Genomic DNA, 11,755 nt, shown 5'->3' with positions numbered 1-11,755 from the left:
GTAATAGACTTCTTTTGATTGTAAAGGGCCGTGTCCCTACTTATGTTTTGTGATTGTGTCTAAGATGGCCATGTGAGACTTAGACTTCCGCTGTGTGTTTTTAAAGTTGTTTTAATGAAGCTTGAATGTTTGGATGTAAATAAGTTTTTAATTCCTCACTATTATCATTATTGAATGCAATGAATGACTATGTGGTTTGTATAAGACCCCTTCGGGGTCGAGTACGCCTTGTTACGACTTGGGGGTGCTCCCGGGTCGTGACAAAAATACCCCTTACTATTTTCGGATAACTTTCCTTAACTGGACATCGTGACTTCAAAAGGGCATATCTCATTCATCCGAACTTGAAATTTAGCAAACTCGGTGGCGTTGGAAAGATAATTTAAAGACCTTTCATTTGATATCTTATAGGCCACCTAACTTATCCTGTACTAAAAGTTATTGTCATTTGAAGTTGATCCAAAACTTAGAAGAACTTAGGTAACGAATTGAATGAATTCTCTTTAGTTCTTCTTGGAACTCAAGGTGCTACGTCTTGTGATCTCAACACTCAAGAAATTTTAAATTCCTCGATAAAATCCTACTCACAACGAAGGATGGTTCGAGTTTCAGTTCAATTTTTTTTGGGGTGTTACAATATCTCCCCCTTGGGATCATTCGTCCTCGAATGACAACTGGACTGGGTATGGAATGGGGTTACTCTTACTAAGGTATTAGTGTAATGGTATTCTCTTAATATATTCAAGCTTAACCCAAATCCTTAAGTTCGAGTTTTATACCTCTCTATAGGGAATCTCATCCCAAGACTATTACTCTTTACGACCACATTGGGATAATATCAAGAACCACCTAATGTTTAACAACATCACATTCAAGCTTAGTACTCTAACAATTCCATGGACTCCTACTAACCAAGTCCTTCGGAACCAACTAAGGGCTCTCATTTAACTATTTCTCATAGTAAAACCTGATCCTCCTCATTTATAACCTTAGATGGAATTATCACACCATCACTATCACGATAAGAATATCAACCTCCTCTTTCTGATATCACTCTATTACTAAAAGGACATCCGAAATGATATCTCCCATACTCTTTGGAACTCATTACTATGTTACTCTCAAACACTTGACTTGATTTCTTATCTCGTCATCTCCCGCTTAGGTCTAAAGCTGACACTTGAAAGTTATGGACCTATTCCATCATCTCAGAATGGTCTACATCTTCTTTTACTCTAACACTCGGGAGAAGTTTATCTTATGACTATCGAACTCTCAATAAACATGTACTAAGACCTCTTTCGAAAGTGTTTCTCTTAACCTCTTCTGATTAAATACCCTCTCGGTACACCTCTTAATGCTCTTGTTACTCTTGCGACTTAGCCACACTTCACTACCCTTATCTAAAGGTTAGGGTCTCTCACTTGTACCACTCATATTTATTGCAACTTATCACCTCAATTCCTCACCTACTCTATGTCAACTCTTCTAGATCAAATCTCAAGACTAACATCATCACCCTCATGTTGCCATTCTTTTTATCATGACACTCATCTCGAATTCAAGCTTAATATTTATGACTAAACCCAAATATCAATATGATTGCTCGCTTACTAGACTAACTTACAACTACTTGATACAAATTCAGAAACACTCGTCCACTAGGACCTTATGACAAATAGTCAATCCTCACCTCTTAGTATTCATACTTACAATTTACTATCATATTTCCATTCACAACTTGAGTACTATTCACTCATTCACTATACATCAATGCCTAATTAGTTCTATCACACTTTGAATATCATGGGCTGTCCCTCAAAATCATAAGCCTAGCCTAAATCTATCACCTCATGAATACTCCTACTCTTCTATTCAACACTTACATCTAGTTATTTCCTACACAATGACACTTCATCACCAACTACTTTCTAGCTACAACACATTCTACCTCCTAAATCTTCACAACTCATCACTTCTTAGTCTACTCATAAAGGAAAATTCTTCATTAGTAACTTACTAGGCGCATGACTATAGTAACACAGCTTGTCAAACACCTTCTCCCTTTATTGGATTACTAAACCTCTACATACTAACTCCGAGCTCTTTCACTACTAATTCTCATGATCTCGTAACTCATGCCAACTTTTCCGGTGAAAATCCTACCCAAGCTCTAAACATACTTCCTCATAAGGATCTCATCTGAAAAAAGTCTTAGGGAAGAGAGTACAACTCTCTTTTAGCTCAAATGTATGATTCATATGAATATGGGTGCATTCCTCTTAAACTGAACAGTTACTCACTTATGGGCTTTTCTCACGCCCCTCTGGAGTCACATGACTTCCTCAAGATTTTTGCTAAGAACAACTACTCGATCAAGGACTGACTTTTCTGTTCAACCACCTCTAGTTCGAAGGGTAGTCGAATGAATATGAGAAATGCACAAGTATGAATAAATCTCTATGACTCAGCTCTATTACACGATTAAGAGTATGAAAGAAGGGAAACTTAGCTTAAATGTCTGTAGTCACTCATTTATAGAAGTGGAGCCCTCCCAACCATAAACAAGTTCCTACTTGACACGGCTTCATAGACACCCTAGGACACTTGAACTCTGTGCTCTGATATCAAGTTTATCACGACCCGAGTCTACACCCTAGACGTGGCCAATAGTCGATAACCATTGTTGATCCCCAAGTGAACCCTCGTCCTAGCTGACTACAAGCGGACGACTAACTCAGGCATACAAAAGCTTAAAAACTAAATAAAATTCATGAACTCATATACAAAGCTTTAACTCAAATGATTTACTCTGAATATAAATAGAATATTCAATTAGCCAACGATAGGCAATTCAAGTATTTAAGACTTTTAATAAGATAAATGAAACAGACTTCTCAAACTCTACTGTCTATCTATAAAGCCTCTAACTAACAAAGATGGAAGTCTGGACAAGACCCACAACATCTTGACAAAACTGAAAGTAAATGGAATCCGCCGGAAGAAATGAGGCTCACCATTGCTAACTCGAACTCCATGTGTTATCAACAAAGCTTCTATTGATGATCCTAAATACCAGTAGCTACATCATAAAATGATGCAGGACAAATGGCTCAGTATATAGAATGTACGAGCATGTAAAGGGAATTCTAAAGCATAACATAAGCTTGAACTTGATAATAAGGAAACATACTCAACTCAGAGGGTTCATGCGGAGTTATGGGCATGGACAATCTCACCTCAAGGACTTCATGATAGTACTTCATCTCAAGAATGTTTGACTCATTGGGTTCACGTGGAATTATGGGCATGAACAACTCAACTCAAGGACTTCATGGGTAACCTATTATAACCCCATGTTAGGAATATAATCTCCAGAGGGTTAGGAACTCATTTCTCAAGACTTCGAACTTGAATATACTACTCCTCTCAAAGAGTCTTAATTTATGAAGTTCATGCGGAATTTATGGGCATGAACGACTCGACTCGAGGGTCTAAATAACTTTCACGACCAGAGTCTAGACCCCGGATGCGACGCGGCGTACTCGACCCCGAAGTGGTCTCATACAAGCCTCATAGCATTCTTGAACATAAGAACATAAGAAAATAAAGAAGAATTAAGACTTTCTTTACAATCGAAGACCTTTATATTAAAAAAAAAAGCAGAAGACTTTCTAGACTTTGTATACTATGTCTCAAACCATCTAATACTTTGAATACAACATTGGGACTTTGCCCATACAAAAGCTTTAACATAACTAAAAGACATAAAGAAACAAAGTGGGTTTTCTCCTCGAAACTATGAGGACTCACCAAGTCTTCATTTTCAAGCACCTTAGAAACCTACTCCTCAACCATAGAACACCAATATCTCCAAACCCTACACTTTGGTAAAAGTGGAGAAGAATGGTGTTAGCACAAGAAGTACTAAGTATAGAAGCCATGCAAAAACATGCTTAAAATAGACATTTTCTTTGAAAGTCATGATATATGCCATTTTGGTAAAACTTCATGAACATTGATAAAAGAGACATGATATAAGTCACAACCAACATACAAGTCATATTTTCACATTAGAATATAATCCACATATGAACCTTTACCTTCACCTCAAGTAACCCTCAAGCTATACCTTGTGCAATGTATGGGTAGCATCCCATAACACCACCCACACTAAGGTACCACCTTAAGACCACAAAAAGTGAACTTACTATTCATCCTTTACACCTTTACACCTTTACACCTTTACACAATAGAGCATATAAGAGACATAAATATTACATAAGTCACATCATCACATTAAGACCAACATATACGAGAACTCAAACTCATACTTGTGCAATGTGCAAGTATCATCCCATACTACTACTCACACTAAGTATTCCTTTGAAGTCACCATAGACAAGGCACATTCATATACGATAAGTCATGATAATGAAGTAACTCATAATATAATCCAAGTATAACATGCATCTTTACATTAAGCCTATAAGAGTCAACATTTTTCAATAACATCATTTAGAGGACTTTCATTCCTTAAACATTAGATCAACATTCTCATTAACTTCTTCCTAGGAGGACATTCAAACAATAGTCATTAAGACTTAGAGAACTCACTATGACCCTCTCAAAGCCTACTCGTGCAATGCATGGATGGCATCCCATACTACCACCCACACTTTGTAGAAATCCTCAAGAAACCATAATGCACATCTCACATGATAGGAATAAGGGTTTAACCGACATAGACCATGCAAGCTAGACATGGAATCCGGTGTTCTGCCCCCACACCGAAAATAGGTGGTCTCCTTGCCTAAGGAAGACTGGTAATATTAGCTTGGATTGAATTGAATCCACTGGCTAATATCTTATGTGGGAACATAGTTATGCGATAGGAAGATGTTCATTGGAACCCTAGCCTAACGTTGGGAGAGTTTCCATCTTTCCATATCCACTCGGTGCTTAGCCTACATTCCCATAGGGTATTTCAATCACATTACATCACTGTACTTGAGAGGACCACCAAAAATAGGCCTACCGACCTAAAGCACATCCACTGAAAGGTCACCACCATTAGGTCTACCGATTCAAGGTATATTAAGGATAGCTCATTGATCTTTCAAGAAAGAACCACCACCATTAGGTCTACCGATTCAAGGTATATTAAGGATAGCTCATTGATCTTTCAAGAAAGAACCACCACCATTAGGTCTACCATTTCTAGGTTCATCATTTCACACAAGAAGGACCACCGCCATTAGGTCTACCGTTTCAAGGTTTTACATTCACATTGGTTCCTAGACTCATCATGAATGGCCACCACCTTTAGGTCTACCGATTCAAGACATAGCCTAAAATACCTCATTAGTCATTTATAGATGGTTACCAACTTTAGGTCTACCAACTCAAGACATTCATTCATTCATTCATGAAAAGGCTACCAACCTTAGGTCCACCCATTCTAAGTCTTTAACACATTCATTAGTCATTTATTTAAGGGCAACCAATATTAGGCCTACCGATTCATGATCATTAAGACATTAAGTCAAGATACATTCATTATTCAAGAGGAGGATGCCCTAGCCTACCAATTCAAGATACTTCATTCATGATCACATTAATCAATAAAAGAAAAGGATGTCTTAGCCTACCAATTCAAGAGATCACATTCACTTTACATTCGTTCATATAATAACAGGATGCACATGCTTACCAATTCGAGATATACAACAATACATTATAAAACTCTTCACATTCCATCATCAACATTCATGAGTGATAAGAGAGAATATACTTTCAATCACAACACATTTACATTTTATTCAAGATCATCATTCTATCATTGAAATCACATGCATATCCTTCACAGTATACATAGTAAGTAAACACCTCCACCTTTCAAGTGGATCAATAACTCAAGCAGAATTCTACTTCAACATGTAAATTAGGTCACAACTTGCCCTTTCAACACCATGATCAAAAGTCACCAACACACCAACCATTTACTAAATTTAGGCATTTATAATGATACAATTCAACAATCTAAATCAATCTAGGCATAATCCATCAACATTCATTCATGATCAAAAACCCACTTCATAAGGCACAATTTAGGAATTGAGATTCATATAGTATTTTCATCATAAACCATCAATGAAACACCAATACAATCATAATTTGTCATTAGAAACCATTTGAAAACGTTTGATGGAAGAACCCATGAGATTGAGTAAAATCCTAGATATTTCATAGTTTGAAATCACTTTGGATTTGGCTCCTTGAATGGAAAATTAGACAAGGATCAAGACCACCATTCCTTGCTATTGATTCCCCATGAAAATCTTTTGAAAACCTTGAAGAATTTGACCTTGAGAGCTTGAAGTCTTCACCTCCCATGGAGGTTTCTAAAGAGAGACTTTTAGAGGGAAGGGGAGGTTTTGAAATAAAGAGATGTAAATTAGACTTTAACACTTTTAATACTCTTAAAATACCTTAATAAACTTAAGATAACCGTCCAAACACTTAACTAACCAACAGAGGAATTTACCAAACCACCCTTGGCTTGGCCGAGTCTTGACAGCACACACAGCTGCAAACGACACCCTAGACTCACGGACCATGAGTCCACTCATGGACCGTACTGTTGGTCCGTGGTATGGGGCTGCAACCTGGTTTGGGGTCCCTTGACCTACGGAGGCCATCCACGGGGCGTGGATTGACCTACGGGGTGTGGACCCCTTCCGTAGGTCACCCCATTTTTGGGCAGTCTTGGTTTTCCTTGGGGTTTTGGGGGTTAAGCTTAGGGTCCTCCTTAAGGACCCCTAGGGTGGTCCATGGGGAGTCGTACCTCGACGTTTAACCCCTAAACCCCTCAACCATAGCTCGGGACAACATAAAACAATCTCAAACCTTATGACAACCTCACACACTCACTAGTTAGGCTCTAGTTTCACTTATTTGATTTACTGGTCATTACATTATCCTCCACTTAGAAACATTCATCCTCGAATGACACTTTAAACATATTAAGGGGTTAATGACTCAAGACTAGCGGCCCCTCATGCATGCAACATCATATACAATGCACAAACTAGGAGGAAACATCAACTCCACATCAATAAGCTCAAAACACAACAAGAAGGTAGGAACTACTTCTACAAACTCATTATACAACAAAACTTCACATTTCTCATTTCACTGGAGGAACTTCCTTCTCCAACTCAAATCATGTTCATCATAACCTCATTAAGCACATTATGTAATTTCACTCAAAAGCACATTTAGGCATGTTCAACATATAACCTCATGAAGCATGTAAGTAACTCATACCAAATGCACATTAATATGAGGAACATAATTTATGAAAGCTCATTTTCTCATTCAAACATAAACTCATTAAGAACATGCACAACATAAGGAGACCATGGAAACACAATATCACACATGACTCCAAAAATATGAAACAAACCAAAAAGAAACTCTTTGTCTTAGGCTTGAATAGGCATATAAAGGAAAAGGTAAGAATATCAGAACTGTCAATAACCTTACTATTCAACATGCTACCCCTCAAGGTCTCATATGAGTCTACCACACCGGGTCTAAACTCGTCAACTCACTACACCTCTTAAGGTAAGAACACCAAGCAAGCTAACTCATGAACATGAAGGACACTCAATGACCTTACCATCTAAGCACATTATCCTCCACTTTGGTGTAAGCCTATACAAACTCCTTATAACATCACTTCTTTCAATTCTAAGATCAGAGCAAGTCATCACTAAACCTTCATACTCATCACACCTAGGCATTTCTAAATCACCACATTTCATCACAAACTATCATCTCAATCTATCAAGTCACATAGCCATAGTTGGCATCACAACCAACCTTTTCTCTCCCTCAACCCTTCTAGCATACTCCTTTAAAGTGGTCATACACTAAAGACCATCGGATAAGGAACAAGAGAGAGACATTATAGAGTTAAACTCTATGGCACAATTTGAAGAATGAAGAAGTGAAATTTTCTTAACACCCAATAAACTCCTATTCATAATGTGGCACGCTTCACATTATGAAAATGACTCTACTAGATGTGGTTTCAGACAACCTATGACCATTCCAAAATCTTGTGCTCTGATACCATGTTTGTCACGAACCGAGTCTAGACACCGGATTCAACACGGCGTACTCGACCCCGAATGGGTCTCATACAAGCCTCATAGCATTCTTAAACATAAGAACATAGGAAAATAGAGAAGAATTAAAACTTTCTTTACAATCGAAGACCTTTTCATTAAAAAAGCAAGCGAAAGACTTTCTAGACTTTGTATACTATGTCTCAAACCATCTAATAATTTGAATACAACATTGGGACTTAGCCCATACAAAAACTTTAACATAACTAAAAGACATAAAGAAACAAAGTGGGTTATTTCCTTGAAACTATGAGGACTCACCAAGTCTTCATCTTCAAACACCTTAAAAACCTGCTCCTCAAGCATAGAACACCAATATCTGCAAACCCTACACTTTGGTAAAAATGAAGAAGAATCGGGTTAGCATAAGAAGTACTAAGTATGGAAGCCATGTAAAAACATGCTTAAAATGGACATTTTCTTTGAAAGTCATGATACATGATATTTTGGTAAGACTTCATGAACATTGATAAAAGAGGCATGATATAAGTCACAACCAACATACAAGTCATATTTTCACATTAGAATATAATCCACATATGAACTTTTACCTTCACCTCAAGTAATCCTCAAGCTATACCTTGTGCAATGTATGGGTAGCATCCCATACCACCACCCACACTAAGGTACCACCTTAAGGCCACCAAAAGTGAACTTACCATTCATCCTTTACACCTTTACACAATAAAGCATATAAAAGATATAAACATTACATAAGTCACATCATCACATTAAGACCAACATCTAGGACAACTCTAAGTCATACTTGTGCAATGTGAAAGTAGCATACCATACTACTACTCACACTAAGTACTCCTTTGAAGTCACCATAGACAAGGCACATTGATATACGATAAGTCATGACAAGGAAGTAACTCATAATACAATCCAAGTATATCATGCATCTTTACATTAAGCCTATAAGAGTAAACATTCTTCAATAACATCATTTAGAGGACTTTCATTCCTTAAACATTAGATCAACATTCTTATTAACTTCTTCCTAGGAGGACATTCAAACAATAGTCATTAAGACTTAGAGAACTCATTATGACCCTCTCAAAGCCTACTCGTGCAATGCATGGATGGCATCCCATACTACCACCCACATTTTGTAGAACTCCTCAAGAAATCATAATGCACATCTCACATGATGGGAATAAGCATTTAACCGACATAGACCATGCAAGCTAGACATGAAATCCGGTGTTCTGTCCCCACACCGAAAAGAGGTGGTCTCCTAGCCTAAGGAAGACTGGTAATATTAGCTTTGATTGAATTGAATCCACTAGCTAATATCCTATGTGGGCACATAGTTATGGGATAAAAAGATGTTCATTGGAACCCTAGCCTAACGTTAGGAGAGATTTCATCTTACCAATCCACTCGGTGCTTAGCCTACATTCCCATAGAGTATTTCAATCACATTACATTATTGTACTTGATAGGGCCACCAACAATAGGCCTACCGACCCAAATCACATACACATGAAAGGTCACCACCATTAGGTCTACCAATTCAAAGTATATTAAGGATAACTCGTTGATCTTCCTAGAAAGAGCCACCACCATTAGGTCTACCATTTCTAGGTTCATCATTTCACACAAGAAGGGCCACCACCATTAGGTCTACCGTTTCAAGGTTTTACATTTACATTAGTTCCTAGACTCATCATGAAGGGCCACCACCATTAGGTCTACCGGTTCAAGACATAGCCTAAAATACCTCATTAGTAATTTATAGAAGGCTACCAACATTAGGTCTACCAACTGAAGACATTCATTCATTCATTCATGAAAAGGCTACCAATCTTAGGTCCACCAATTCTAAGTCATCAACACATTCATAAGTCATTTATGAAAGGGCTACCAACATTAGGCCTACCGATTCATGATCATTAAGACATTAAGTCAAGATACATTCATTATTCAAGAAGAGGATGCCCTAGCCTACCAATTCAAGATACTTCATTCATGATCACATTAATCAATAAAAGAAAAGGATGCCTTAGCCTACCAATTCAAGAGATCACATTTACTTTACATTCGTTCATACAAGAATAGGATGCAGAAGCCTACCAATTCGAGATTTAAAACATTACATTAGAGAATCCTTCACATTCCATCATCAACATTCATGAGTGATAAGAGAGAATATGCTTTCAATCACAACACATTTACATTCTATACAAGATCATCATTCTATCATTGAAATCACATTCATATCCTTCACATTATACATAGTAAGTAAACACCTCTACCTTTCAAGTGGATCAATCGCTCAAGCAGAATTCTACTTCAACATGTAAATTAGGTCACAACTTGCCCTTTCAACGCCATGATCAAAAGTCACCAACACACCAGCCATTTACTACAATTAAGGCATGTATAATGATACAATTCAACAAGCTAAATCAATCTACGCATAATCCATCAACATTCATTCATGATGAACAAACCCACTTCATAAGGCACAATTTAGGAATTGAGATAAATCATGGGTTGATAGAGTATTTTCATCATAAATCATCAATTAAACACCAATACAATCATAGTTTGTCATTAGAAACCATTTGAAAATGTTTGATGGAAGAACCCATGAGATTTAGTAAAATCCTAGATTTTTCCTAGTTTAAAATCACTTTGGATTTGGCTCCTTTTATGGAAAATTAGACAAGGATCAAGACCACCATACCTTGATATTGATTCCCCACGAAAATCCTTTGAAAACCTTGAAGAATTTGACCTTGAGAGCTTTAAGTCTTCATCTCCCATGGAGGTTTATAGAGAGAGACTTTTGGAGGGGAGGGGAGGTTTTGATTTGGGGTTTTGAAATAAAGAGATGTAAAATAGAGTTTAATGCTTTTAATACTCTTAAAATACCTTAATAAACTTAAAATAACCGTCCAAACACTTAACTAGCCAAGGGAGGAATTTACCAAACCACCCTTGGCTTGGTCGAGTCTTGACAACACACACAGGTGCAAACGACGCCCTAGACTCCCGGACCGTGAGTCCATTCACGGACCATACTGTTGGTCCGTGGTCTAGGGCTGCAACCTGTTTTGGGGGTCCTTGACCTACAGAAGCCATCCACGAGGCATGGTTGGACCTACGGGGCGTGGACCCCTCCGTAGGTCACCCCATTTTCGGGCAGCCGTAGTTTTCCTTGGGGTTTTGGGGGTTAAGCTTAGGGTCCTCCTCAAGGACCCCTAGGGTGGTCCATGGGGAGTCATACCTTAACTTTTAACCCCTAAACCTCTCAACCATAGCTCGGGACTAGATAAAACAACCTCATGACAACCTCACACACTCACTAGTTAGGCCCTAGTTTCACTTATTCAATTTACGGGTCGTTACAATAACAATATGGAAATCATGTATACAACTCTTCTCATTCTCATACTTACTTCCTCAAAACGTAGTTCAAATCGATAGTTGATCTCAAATGATTCACAATTGGAATCAAAGATTTTCTTGAACTCTACCCTTAACCCTCTCTTGAATTTGAATTATGAATTCAAGAGTTATGGTTCATGATATGAAGGATCTCATGATGA

This window comes from Solanum tuberosum, unplaced genomic scaffold (genome assembly GCF_000226075.1).
Source record: "Solanum tuberosum cultivar DM 1-3 516 R44 unplaced genomic scaffold, SolTub_3.0 scf00644, whole genome shotgun sequence".
NCBI classification, from domain to species: domain Eukaryota; kingdom Viridiplantae; phylum Streptophyta; class Magnoliopsida; order Solanales; family Solanaceae; genus Solanum; species Solanum tuberosum.
Note: the sequence above shows the minus strand (reverse complement) of the source record.